This window comes from Bombus bifarius, unplaced genomic scaffold (assembly GCF_011952205.1).
Source record: "Bombus bifarius isolate JDL3187 unplaced genomic scaffold, Bbif_JDL3187 scf7180000008206, whole genome shotgun sequence".
Taxonomy (NCBI): domain Eukaryota; kingdom Metazoa; phylum Arthropoda; class Insecta; order Hymenoptera; family Apidae; genus Bombus; species Bombus bifarius.
In genome coordinates, this window is record NW_022884510.1 from 52826 (window position 1) to 67557 (window position 14732).

The 14732-nt window shown below is 37.7% G+C and overlaps 1 protein-coding gene across 2 annotated transcripts in view; it reads right to left on the reverse strand.

The window, feature by feature from the left end:
* LOC117210518 (octopamine receptor beta-3R-like) overlaps positions 1 to 14732 on the reverse strand; it is a 98836-nt gene that overhangs the window by 35884 nt on the left and 48220 nt on the right. The window contains exon 1 of one of the 2 annotated variants that reach the window (XM_033453629.1): positions 11900 to 12249. The exons of the other annotated variant lie outside the window; for it this stretch is intronic. The gene's annotated coding sequence lies outside the window, so the exon portion shown is untranslated. Of the gene's footprint in view, positions 1 to 11899; positions 12250 to 14732 lie in introns of those variants that run through there. 2 annotated transcript variants of the gene reach the window in all.

A 14732-nucleotide genomic window follows, 5' to 3' on the forward strand; every position in this document is an offset into this window, starting at 1 on the left:
GTGTGCAGCTCGCCAGATTCCACGAATAGCAGAATAAACGAATAGACGAATAAACGAAGGAAATAAGCGTAGAGTTGATTTTTCGATGAAGATACGTGGAAGGAATCGCGCGAATGCTGCTTCGTGTCGTTACCGATTCGGCAGTATTGGTCAAATTCGTTGTCGAATCGAAAAGACCTAGGAGGTGTTTATGTAAAATTGCCACATCGACGAATCGCGACTAATCGAGTCATTCGAAATGCAGAATTAACGACCTCGAAGTAGCTAAATAATATTTGAACTTGAAAGTAACAAGAAGAAAAAAGGAAATCCGGACGAGAAGAATTAAGAAAATAGAAAATTAAACGGCTGAACGTTCGTTGTCTTTCAGGTAATTAAAAGCTATGCGACGCTTTCAACTACTGCTACATTTACATCTGCTTTTCAAGCGTACGCTTTTTATTTAGCTGGCTCAACGAGGCAGAGAAACGAGGCGCTCGTTACTTGGAATCTATGTAGTTGTTATTAACGTTTCATCAAGCAACCGATCGTTACGTTAAGATGTATCCCATCAACGATTCCACCCTCACGTTCGTGGAATCAGCTCGGTTTATATTCATGATCGCGGCTATAATTTAAAGGCCACTGGCTGCCGCCACCACCCAAGGTTCAACGTTCCTATCTCGTTCCTTTTTCGCTTCTCTTCGAACCTATTAACTGAGAAAGACGGGTTAACTCCCCGGTTAAATTACGATGAAATGCGGAGTCTTTGCTGCTTGATGTATAGTTACATTCACTTGTAATTCGCCACTGGATAAATTTTCGGAATATCGTATATTGCGAGAATGATAAGATTTTGCCGATTGAAACAGAGTACAGTGTAAATTTCATATCCTTGCTACGATCTTTTCGCATCTTGGTAAGCTATGTACGGTATACGATACATGTTCGTGAGATATTTTCCACCTATTCTGCCTATTCTACCTATTCTATCTATTCTACCTATTCTACCTATTCTACCTATTCTACCTATTCTATCTATTCTACCTATTCTACTGTGTAGGTTCAAACGCTCAAGTGTGAACGTGCATTTATGATCTTTGATTTTCAGCCTCTATTTGGGATAAAAATCAGTGATAGACAATGAAGATAAAGTGAAAAAAATGGGATTTCAAATATTTGAAATAAAGTAAAAGAAGGTTAAATTGGAAGTACTGAAAGAAAAGTTGAACAACTGTACTTTTAATCTAAAAATGAAGTTGAAATAATGAGTGAAAATAGACAGACGGCGGAAATTGGCTTTGAAAGTAAAATAAAAAGGTAAAAGAAAAGTGAAGTATGTACGTATATATAGCGTGGGAAAAGAATAAAGGAAGAATAGGAATGAGAGAAACATATTACACGAGCTAAACGGAACAAGATATACGAAATATAGGGAAAGCAATATACATATCGCGGAACGAAAACACTAAACAGAGTGAAATAAATACGGAATAAGTATAGAGCGGGGAGCAGGGGTATACGGAATAAGTATAAAGCAAAGCTACACAGCTGAGCTTAAAAAAGCTACGCAATAAATATGTAGAGCGAAGGTAAAAGGGGCAATATTGCGCGTGAGCTGAGCAAAAGATGCGAAATATAAGAAGGAAGCTTTATTTTCTACGTTATAGATTTATTTTATACGTTAATAGAACGAGTTGGCCGAACGAGTTGTAATCGATGCTAATACGATCAAACAACCAAGTGGAAAGTGAAAAATGGACTTGGTGCGTTCGAAGGAATTCCTTTGACGTTCATCGAAGATCGATCGCTTGCCCCCTAAGCTTGGACAAAACTCGAACGATCCTCGTGAGTCTGACTTGCGGCGGCTGATGAGCGCAATTCCATTGAAATCACGAACTGTCCGTTCAACATTGTCACGAGTCTACATTACCGAATATCGTTAACACATGTTGCGAGGACAAGGGCGAAAGCAAGATGACAAATGTATGGAATAGATTGGAATAATAGCGGAGAACTGATAGGGATAAACATATGTATACGATGAATCTCTCTTCGCTTCCTCTCTCTATTCCAGTATATTTTACTACTACTACATTTTAAAGTGAAATTTACAGTGTCGCTAATGACAATCGATATTGAGTAGCGTTACGGAGTAACGTTGAAACGAATTAGAAAACAAACATGCATTATGCTATATATGTATTGAAATTCTAGATCGTAGATTTTCGTCAGGTTTTCTACTTCATTTTCAGTATCAAATTTCTGTAGTTATATAAACGTGCTACTATATATAAATGATACCATATATAAATGATACTATATATAAATGATACTATATATAAATGATACTATATATAAATGATACTATATATAAATGATACTATATATAAATGATACTATATATAAATGAATGACAGAAAATTAAATTGGATTTAATTAATCAGTACGCGAACGTTATAACAAAGCCAGTAAGCGTGACAATACCTTTGGTAGCCGCTATAGGTATAAATAGGGATTAACATCGTCTCAGGGACATCGGTTTGCGTAAGACACACTTTCCTCGATGCGGACAGATGCGCGACAAGGCTAGGATCACGCGACATGCGTTAAACTACGCTTGAAAATTCCTATACATCTTTTCCATTGTGCCCATTCCATTTTCCATTTTTTTTTTTTTTTCAATTCCATCGTGCGGTGATTTTTTCTGTTTTCAAAGAAACGGCCCTCCGTTTTCACGTAAAAAGGACATTGCAATGTTGTCTGAGAATTTGTTAACCTTGTTCCGTTATATAAAGCGTAATCATTTAGCAGAATCTTGCAAAGAAGCTCCTTCTTTTATCGATATTGATGATCGATATTGATTATCGTTTTAAACGTATCGTATGCTAATTAGGATTGGAAACGGAAATGTTATTATCTTCGTTAATCAATTATTTTACCGATGTTTTTTATGCACGTTTCTATGACCACAGCTAGAGAAACAGAACCCCTCGAGAGATTCGATTTTCATGCTTTGAATATTACAACAAGCATTTTACTGCAGACATTTCCGATATTTCCGACATTTCAGGCATTTCAGACATTTTGCACGCTCGTGTATAACATACATTGCGTGCATTCTGTACACCTTTCCATATCTAGCACTCTTAATAACTGCATAGCGATACTGCAATTCCGTTACTTTATTGTACAGATAGAATTGTTCCAATAAATTAATTTGATTCTTGATTGATGAATGAATAATAGGTTCACAATGATCCTGAATTCAGATTATTTTCATCGTACTAATACTAAACGTACAAAAATCGCATAACCACCGCGTCTCTTGTTGGCCAGCGGAAAGTAGCGAAGCCTAGTTTAATCTACTCGATTAACCGGCGATAAGTTGATCGGCAACTTATCGATTTAGGGCTTGAGTCAGCAACCAGCTTAAAACACGATCGAAACCGGCGAAACGAGACCGATGAGATTGCAACTGGCACGGAGGATGAGTGGCGCGAATACGTGGTCGAATAAAGTTCAAGTAAACAATCCACATTTGCTGAATCGCTTGTTCCAGAACTCGGTGAGCCGGGAGAAGAGCCGTAAAATGTTGGTTCGCTTCGACGACAGATCACGCAGCTTGGATGAGGCTAACTTAAAAGGGGAAAGGGAAAAGCGGAAAACGAAGAAAGTAGGAGGGAAAAAAATTCCGGGATATGCTGGAAACGCGTGGCCAAAAATGTGTTGATCATCGCGATAGCGATGTGTTCCGTTACCATTACCGTAATGAATTTCGAAGATCGTGTCTTTTAGCTTTATCTTTTAGTTTTAGCGATTTAAAAGTCTTTCGAACTGTAGGAGAATTGTAGGAGTTTGACGATATCAAAGCGCGACGATCTAGACAGGATGAAAGTCAACTTCACTGTGAAACGCGGAGCATTGCATATAAACGATGAAGATGGAACGAACGAACGAAGCGAATAGTTGCCGTCATTCGACGTTAATAAATCAATTTTCGCCTGTTCTCATCAGTCAATGAAACTCGAGTGTGGCGTCGATGCTTGACGAAGCTTGTGAATACGAAGAGAACTTTTATCATCAGATATTTTATCATCATGAACGCAATGCTAGTATCAAACGCATTATTCAATAAGATTAGATCACTGATTATGAAAGAGTGGACATGTAGAATATGTAGGAGTAATTTCTATTTTTCGAATTTAAGGCAACATTTTCGATATATCTGTTTTAATGACGTGGAAATAAATCGCAGAGAAAATTCTATTCTTATCTAACGACGATTGGCAATCCCGTACTCGAAGTAGACAGACAATAATTGAACGCTTGATTGACCAATCTGATTTAGATTGGAAATAATGAAAACATTACATCTTCGTATAAAATACGAACCTAGATACGCTTATCATGCTTTCGGAAAAGTGATGACGGTTGAATTCAGAAATTTCGTGACGCTTTTCAAATACATCAAAAAAGAGAGAAAAAAGAAAGAACGATTAAGCGATAGACAGCAAAGATATTTCAAGTATCGAGCCACAAATCAACACGATATACGTATGTATAATATAATATAAGCTAAATGCAGGAGCAAAATTTCTACCGGCGTGTCTTCGGTCAGAGTGAAATACGCGAGCGACTAATTCAGTGCAGACGGATAATTTCCTGATGGAACGTGTCGTCCTATCGGCAGCCAAGTATCGAGCGATCAGACGAGCAAATGTCGACCAGATGATTCGCAAACACCACTTGCAGAATAGACTCATCCGTCGTTTCAATTTCTTCGTTTCGATATAGAATGCAGCGAATACTATCGCCAGCCATTGTATTATCTTTGTTTGTTGTCTATTTTACTCTCACCCCTTTTACGCAGACGTTTCTCAACGTCTCACTTTCCAAAAGCCAATAAAACGTGCTTGCAATTTCCAATTTCCAATATGCACGTCCTATCTTTACTGATTCCCAGCTCTTTCCTCTCTTGTATTATTTTGACCGGTGCAAGATGGAAAAAGGAAAACTATTCCGTTCAAGGTGAAATTTTCGACTTCAGGAAGATTCGCTGTAAAAATGTGCAAGAATTGCGTTAGCAAAATATCGACTAATTAAGCTATAAACGTGTATTTGCTTTTTATGAAACTGGTCCTAATTTTAGTGGGTCGCGTCTTCTTTACGAAAACACGAGACAACCGTTCCAATGAAAATCTCTATTGTCAACCATCTTCGGTCTTATGCCTTACCGAATGTGAAATTACACTCCATTTACTTTTAGTACAGAAGGTTTACTCTTCTTCTATCGAAAATCGATTTGATAGGAATACGACATAAGATTGGCCTTTTCGACAAAGCTTATTGGTTATTGCGCCGACCGCAACGTAGCAACAATGTTTTCGAATAACCGAAATAAGTCTTTAATAAGTTGCATTATCATTTTTCGATAATGCCGAAATACTTGAACTGCTCGATGCTTAAAGGGGTTTAAGTAGGACCCAGCTACGAGAAAATATTGAACGCAACTCGAACCACAAACGCTTATGAAATAACGAAAGAAGATTTATTCCCACACAGTCTGCATACTCCGTTCGATCCTGGAAAACGTGAACGTTCAGAATTGTTCGTTTTATGGTATTAATATAATAAGTTGTTATTAACATAATAAGAAATAATAAGTTCCCCTGTTCGTTGTTCAGCTTGGCAAACGCACAACGCGAAGCAACAAAACGCATTCGACGGCCTCTTCTTAAAAATCACTTATCGTGCAGGTGAAAAGTTTCGTGAAATTCCCATTAAGTTGCTTCGAAGGGAGAAAAATTGGAGGGACCGGCGATCGTGCATTCGCTTCGTACGACGTAGGAACGAGTAACGCGTTCGAGGGATTGGAAGAGCGACCTTCGGGTGAAAAAGGCACACGGTGACTTGGCAAAAAGAGAAAATAATAGCGACGGTAGAGCAAGTTCAAGAGGGCTGGATCTACATACTGCAATATTCATAGAGACGACACGGTGGCCGCGATTGGATGCCGACAGACGTTTGCGTATGCAAATCGCTCGGGACGATAAGGCTGAATCGGGCCGGATAACCGTAGAATACGACGCGACGTGCAACCGCCGCAAAATCCGCGTATTTCCGTCTGTTTGATCGATTTTCATCGACATTCTTCTTGATTTCGGCTTCTTCGTGATTTTCCACGCTAAGCTTTATCCATACAAGTATAATGTTTTTGGAACGTATGATATCACATTAACTTATTTATTTCGTTCTTTCTCGTGTTGTTTTTATCCGCACGAGTGCTGTCCTCGTCGGCATTACTTTCTACGGTAACGGACGAAAGAAAGCTATTGGGACAAGGAGCAGGGTGGCGTGCGAAAATTGAAATACCTTGTGATCGAAAGCTTACGTGCCTCGAGGATTACGATTTCGAAAGCGCGGCAAACTGTTAGCTTTCGACATACGTATTAAGAAAGATATATTAGTACTGCTACGTTGCATCCTGTCTATACATAGGCGAATGAAAGAGATCCATGAGTTTTTATTTCATCAAAATAATCAAATAACCTCGAAATAATCTGTCATGAGTCATTTAAAAGAGAATGTAAATGATTTGAATCAGCAGGTATCCTTAAAAGCTGAAGAACAACAAACGATTCGTATAATTTGAATATTCAACGAAATGATAATACTTAAGTTGCAAACGTAGAAACATTTACGTAATCGTAAGAACGTGCATTCTTCGGAAGAGTGAACTCATGCCTTCTTAGAATAATGACTAATTGATTTTTCAGGCGAGTCGTGTAAACGTGAGGTGTGATTTTTTTACTTCTGCCTATATTAAAATGACATTTCACGTTACAAACAACTCAAAGAGAATATTCGTTTGCCTGCTAAAGACTTAACGTGGCCTGAAAGAAACCTGATATTTAAATAGCAACGAGTCCATTGTCGTTATTTCTTCAATAATGTTCTCCGCTTTAAGAAAGATTTTGTCGAATCGTTAATTCATACTCATAGTTGTAACTAATAATTTACGAAATAGTGGAGAAAACGCACTCCTCCTACTACTACATATCTTCCATTTATCGAAGAATTACTAAGAATTGGAAATTTGTTGGCTGATGGAAAAATCACGCGCAAATTAATTCAAAATAAAGTAAGAAGAACGCAGAATCTGAAAAATCGGCAAGATCGAGGTTCGTTGTCGTTATTACGCGAAGCACTATGAACGAGTTTTTCGTTTCGCCAAAGCTCGATTAAGCTTGCAGCGTTGTCGTTGAAATTAGCCTGCCCAATGTCCGGAGGCCCCCAAACGCAAGCACAAACTGCTCGTTCACTCAAACACGTTGTCCCATCGAAAGGCCCTTGCCCTTAAAACGAACACCAATCTTAAAGACCTATAAAGCGCTGTTATTTGTCACGGTCGGTCCTCAATGTTCGTAATTTACGATTTACGTGCGATCGTAATTTACTTATTACTAGGATCTGGGACTCTCCTTTGTACATTGATATTTTCCAAGTTGTTTTCGATACGTATGATCGGTGAATTATCGATGATCTACGGGGCGAAAGCAGTACGTGTACAGAGCGATTCCGAAATCATAGAACAACGAGCAAAGCGTCAATTGCATAGAACAACTGCAAGAAGAAATTTCTACATACATACATACCTACTACCTATATGCTACGTGTTTACACAGCGTTTACGTAGCGTCTACGTAGGGTCTACGCAGCGTTTACGATAGCGTGCTAAGCCACAAATATTTGAAAAAGATTTATCGTTGCGTGACACAATTCTTTTCGCAAGTGTATCCACGCACTTTGTTTCTTCCTTCTCTTTTCTTATTAGAAGATTTATCGGAGCCTGACCAACGTTTGTTCGATTAATTATTCTAAGCAACTGCCTTGGTATCTATACGATATAAGTAAATTAAACAAAGAACAATTGTATCGTGCAATGAAAAATATTCAGGAAGGTGTAATGGATGATTACAACGTAGTATGAATCGATCGAAAGGAGGAAAAGTCATTTTCTAATACTTATCGGATACATATTTATGAGAAAAGGTTTGTACACGTTGTCTAGCAATAACGTGAATTACCTTGTACAGATACGTATCATCTAGCGATGGTGAAACGCGTTTCGATAGCGGTATATTATTTACATTCTGAAGAAATTGGCTAGCAATATCGCCGAACTGTGTATATATGTATATATGTATATATGTATATATGATGTCGGGCTATAATTTCTAATAACACGACTTGTATCCGGAAGGCTCGAATTACAGCAACGATTTCCAAGGCGATTCCGGTGCGAGCGTTCGTAATGAAACGCACTCGCGGAACGAACGCCAGTCGGTTCACCAATAAAGAGGTTAACCATCGACCGACACGGATCTATTTTCTCGATAAAGCCTCTTACGTACGCGTGCCAGTCCTTGTCGTTCTGTCAATGAATTACGTACTTTCGCAATCGTATGCACACGTCCTTGCTCACGATCAAACGACGAACTTGCGGAAAAATAAAGAACGGTTTGCGTAATCGTGAAGCATGATGTATGTTTAAAAGTGGGAAACCGAGCTCGTGTAACTCGTATGGAAGAAAGACGTTCGTTGGCATGTGAATACAGTATCTTGTGTTGGGCACGAAACGTGTATAGTGTACGCGTTTATCGATGGCTATTCGCACAAACATTGTACACCCATTTTTGATGAAATTTCATTTTTTATACGTAACAAGTAGTTGTTGACTGTGTCTGTGTATGCTGCATAAAAAGAACATTTCTACTTGTCTCATAAATTCATAAATTCTTCTGTCAATAATAATATTTTTCTTTATTGCGTTTACAATCAACGAATGTTGACGCGATGAAAGAAACTCTTGTAACGCGATTACTTACTATTTATTGCAACGAAAACTGCAAGTAAGAAAGGCGGACTCGCTTTGACAATCGGGTGTTTAAGCGTTTCAGGGAAAAACCTCGAGTCTGTTTACATTCTCTTTGTGGAAAATAAAATATTCTCGGTACATACTATTTTAGTAATAAGACATTATATTCCTGTTCACGTCGTAATATTATGTTACATAACGTGGGTTTATCTGAAAATATTCATCTTCGCGCTGAATAGAAAATTATAAAGGGTACATTTAAATAAATTCCTTCGTTTCTCGGTGAAACAGTAGCAGTAACAGTCATTGTTTGTATGAAACTCGTGTGACGGGGAGTTTGCAATCTTACATAGATAAAAGATACGAGACACGTCCTTTTGACGCCACGAAATATTGCATTCGGTTGTCCTCTGTCCTTCCTTATAACGTTATAACGTTTATTGGACTTTCTGCCTGCCTGGATTCCCGGATATAACGCGTCACAACTTCCGCGTTTGCATACGTCTTGTCTTTCGCGTAACGCGTGAAATGAACTCGTCTCTCGAATGAAACGCACGAAATCCTATCAAATGCCACGAAATGCTACGAAATGCTAGGAAATGCCACGAAATGCTAGGAAATGCCACGAAATGCTAAGAAATGCCACGAAATGCTAAGAAATGCCACGAAATGCTAAGAAATGCCACGAAATGCTAAGAAATGCCACGAAATGCTACAAAGTGCTACGAAATGCTGCAAAGTGCTACGAAATGCTACAAAGTGCTACGAAATGCTGCAAAGTGCTATGAAATGCTACAAAGTGCTACGAAATGTTTATGTTTCTCTCGTAAACGTAGTAAAACTGGAACGACCTCTCCCGAGTCGCATTAAAATCTATTTTTTGTTTGCATTTCGGCAACGGTAAAACATTTCCTAATAAATTCTTGTATATTTTTCATCGATAATGTCAGAAATTAAAGAAACTTGCTTCTTTTAACGCGTCTGTAGATTTTTAACCTTAGAGTTTTGAACGCGTCCATTTTTCCTGAATGAAAAACTTCAACGCGAACGTTATTTTAATGGACAAATAGTATCCCGTGTACATCATCGTTGTAAGATACGTGGACACTCGTTTAATAGAATGTCATATAGATACGAAATTCCAAACGAAGATGACAATAAAACCAAGATATAACGTATTTGTTGATTTTCCGACTTATTTTATGTCACTTGGTGGCAAAGAGGAAGCATCTTAATACGAAACGCTTGAAGAAGGCAATGTATAACGTTTTGTAAGCTGCGAGTAATGTCAATTTAACTGTTATGTTAGCTTGACTTAATTAACATCGGCCCCCGTAATTCTAACACTTTTTGCTCGATCCGACTAATACTTTAATGTTCAAATACGTAAACTTTGAAGAGGCTGACGATAACGTATATTGATTGACTGCTGAAACGTAAGGATAATTACTCTCTTATGTGTAAAAGACGATAAACGTGTCGTGTTTATCGTGTTCCTGACCGATGGCCTCCAAATAGGAAACTCCGACTTTATCTTTTATTAAAATTGTCCTAGAATACGGCGACGCGATAACATTTCCTTCTAAAATGTTAATATGCAATTTAAAAGTTGACATTTGTAAGTGTCAAACGTTATGAAAGAATTTTCTTATTTAAGAAATTCGTTATGCTCGACTCGTCTGATTGTCACACTCTGTTTAAGACGATGCAGCATAGATAGAAAGACTACTATCAATTAATTCTAGCAATAATATTTCAAACTGGTTGACACTTGCACGAACCGTGTATTTAATTTTCATATATCATAGATTTGAAGTTTCGCACGACGTAAGATGAAGCCAAGTCTTTCTTTTGATCGTTTTAATCATTACACTCATTATTATATCGTTATTATACCGCTAATTCATATATATTAATAGCATGTGTAATATTATTGTAGTAGCATTCGTGTTGATAAAAGTGGAGGAAAATATTTGCACACGTACGAACAGCAACGTTAATTTATATTTAGTGATTTCAGAAAAAAGTGGCACTGGCGTGTCAATGAAGCATTGGAAATTAAAATGTATTGCATTTTCTAAAATATTGATGAAAATATCAAATTTATGCAGAATAACCTTGTTGCAAGTAAATAGTAGTAAAAAATTAAAAATTCAGAATCTTGTCTTTTTTTTCATTGGCCACGGTAGTAAATTTAGACAATGAGAGAAAAAAGTCGTTCAAATATTACGGAATGGTTTATTTATATTCCAGAAAACGTGCTTCTAATTTTACAGACAGATAATGAACGAGTTCTCTTCTGTTTGTATATAATGATTTTGGGAAAACGAACACCAATGAACTGACGAACTGACCAATGAATAGTAGAATTTTAATAAAAGTGACGATGCAATTTTAAAATGTCGCGCTATTCATATATACGTGATAGAGGAAGAGTACGTATCTCTTCCCTTTCCTTCTTTCTCTTACGGAGTAAATGTGAACGAGAGAGAAAGAATCATGATCCGTATTTATAATGAATAAAAAAGAAAAGTTTTAAAAGCTCATTTATATTTAATTTGGAAATATGCCATAAATATTATCTATTCGATGAATCAGACATTATTAATGATCCACGATTTGATCCATAATTTTATGAAAGAGGAAGAGAGAGAGAGAGAGAGAGAGAATCTTGTAAACTAAAATAAAAGCGGGATAAATGTCACCTTCTGTGATCAACATACACACGTATGAATTGGAGATGTAAACTAAAGTTGCGCGATATAGCAACGTGGGAAAGATTTCTAAATAAAGGAACGGGTTACAGCAATAGTCGTTGACAAATATATGATATAGTTGATTCACGAGAATTTAGAAATAACGAGTAACTTAACGAGATCGCATTTCAAGCGATTTTGGATATTTATCTGACAATGAGACGTCCCAGACGAATTTTCGAAGCAAAGTGTTCCGACACGAATCGATGTCGTTGAAAGAAAAGTAAAGAAGCTAGAAGCAACGTGAAATCCGCGTCGGTGAAAATATTTCCAGAGCTTTTACCGCTTCGTCCACTTTTCGTAAATTCTTCGTTACTTCGATAACTTGGTTTCTTCGTGAAAAATTCTCCCCTCGAAAGAGGAGGTTTTCTTCCACTTGCGATAAAATTCCATCTTCGAATTACGACGAATCAAAATACGATCGTTAAAAAACCATTGTCCCAGTTTTTAAAAGCATAAATTTTACAATCCTCGCTGTACTGGCAATTTACATATATCGAGTTTAACACTAGAAAACTGCAACCACAACAGAGATCATATATTCATTTTGATCGCAGGATTCCGCGCTGAAACATTTTCGATAATCCCATTTTATCGATAGAGATTGATCGATTAAATCTTTCTAAGAAGATTCGCGCGACTCTTTCGAGTATATCTTGTTCTTATTTCAATAAAATTGTTGTACTTTCATAGACGACGATGCGTAACACGAGCCAGGAAAGCCAAGTTGATTCGTTCTTAAAAATCGTCCGCAATTATTCCGAGCAACGTGCCAAAGAACAGGAAAATGTTGGGCTTTCTAAAAATATTTTCAAGACTCCGGATTTTTAGGTGATTATAATTATTTCGCTCGATGTAGAGAAAAGTGAAATTCAACGTTTATTAAATCTCCCTCTATACTATATATAACTGTTCACCAAAAATTCACGCTTCAAATTACCAGTGAGGGGGGGGGGGGACAGATCATTTCGAGATTGTGTCAAAACGCCACAACGAACCGTAAACTGAAAATACACGATTCTTCGTCGTATCGGAACGAACCAACTTGTGTTCTCGGCACAACCGCATTTCACAAAATATTCACAAAATAACGCACAAAATATTCAGCTGTATTTTATAAGGCCGCGTGTCGACAGCGAGACCGTGAGAGATCGAGGTTCCACGCGACTTTAACCGGCAAAGTAGCAGCACGAAGCGTTCATGTTGCACGGGCGACGCCGGTAGACTGAGCGTCGCGACGTGCCGCGGCGCCGGGCCTCTCCCCCTCGCGCTCGCGACGTCTCAGTCTTCCTCTCTCTCGCTCTCTCTCTCTCTCTCGCTCTCTCTCTCTCTCTATCTCGTGTGGTACCACTCTCTTTCTCCGAGTCCCTCTTTTTCCAACTGCCACGCAATGACTTGTCAACGATATTCATCTATCAGCGCTGTTATAAACTTCTTTTAAGCTCTCATTCCTTTAGAAATTTCTGCTTCTCTTTTTAGCCTTAAATATTGTAAAATGTCAATAAAATGTAACGCAATAACTTATTCACTTTCGCCTTTGTTAAGGAAAAAGAAACAAACAAAAAGAAAAAAGATTATATATATATATATAATACAATAATAGAAAAATTATATATACCGTGTATTAGCATCGTTCCGCTTCCTCTACGTAAACGCAAATAATGGTCTGTCGTTTCCTTGGCATTGATCCAATTAAAGACCCAATTAAATTTATTCCAAAATTTTTGTCAGATAAATGTTTCGGTCTTTCAAATTCTTTTTAGAAATACATCGATATGATTGTACGTATGTACGTATTTGTAAAAAGGAGGTGGATATTAAATAACAGTAATCGGAAATAATTCCTGTGAATGAAATAAGACGAAACGCGATATACTTTAAATCACATACAATCACATGTACGTATATTCGATAGGCGAAAGAAAATAAACGAATGTCGTCAAATAAGCCAATATGCTGCAAATTATATCGTGTTTCGTGTTGTTCCAATCAGATAGAGGAATTAGAATTACATCGGTAATAGTTTTTTTCATTTATTCGATAAAGTTTGAAAGTAAAAAAGTTCCGTCGCTGCGTCAAACATATTATAACCGACGTGTTTCCTTCCGTTAAGCCGACTCCCGGACCTCTTTCTCTTTCGCTCGCGCTATCTTCAAGTTCGGCAAAATAGCCTGTCGTATCTGTTACATTTATACGAGTGGAATCCTGTACAGCAGACGAGATAATTCATCGTCGAGGAGACTCGATTTTCAATCAATTACGAAGGAAATATATACCGTGTCTCGTAATTATATTGTAAAAGTGCGCTGGTACGGTTTTCATTTACACAGCATCCCTCGTATTTCGCTGTAAGAAAACGAAATAAAGGGAGGAAAGGTTAAAAAGAAGAGCCATTCTATCGGCCTATTTCACGGCTGTCAGTCGCAGCGACACTTATCGAACAAATTGTCCCGTCACTGGCATCATTGCGACGGAATTGAGAGACGGTAGTTAGTCTGCTTGGTTCACCGTTTGTCCGGGTATTGCTCCCTTTCGTTCCACGAGAGCGTGGCACACGTTGGTTGTTGTCGTTTCATGTCCACGTCGATTTAATTTAATTAACCTTGTTTTAACCCGATATAATAATAACATCTTGGTACGAAGTAGTTTGGTCGAAGTTGAAGATTTGTCGAGAATTGTTGGACAATTGCCCTCTATTTTATGCTTGATGAGTTTGTGACAGGGTCACGGTTTGTAGAGAAGAATGTCTATTTGCATACAGTCATCGGGTGTCATAAACCACCAGCTTAGCGCACAGTTTTCCCTCGTTTACTCTTGCTGCTACGGTCGGCTTCTTGTGGCCGCGTCTAGCTATAGGGTATGTCTATGCTTTATCTGAAGATATCTTTGATGTCTGTCGCCACATAACATTTAACAGCGAAATCGAACAATTACATTTCACTAAAATGATTGTGAACATCGCGCATTCGCTGCTTTATTTTTCTCACCGACTGCAGATTTATATAATTAACGTATTTCATACGAATACGAAAAATATGGTAATTATGAATAGTTGCGCGAAAAAGATGCGTAATTCAGATGTTTATTATCGATTTAAAAAATATAATGATATTATG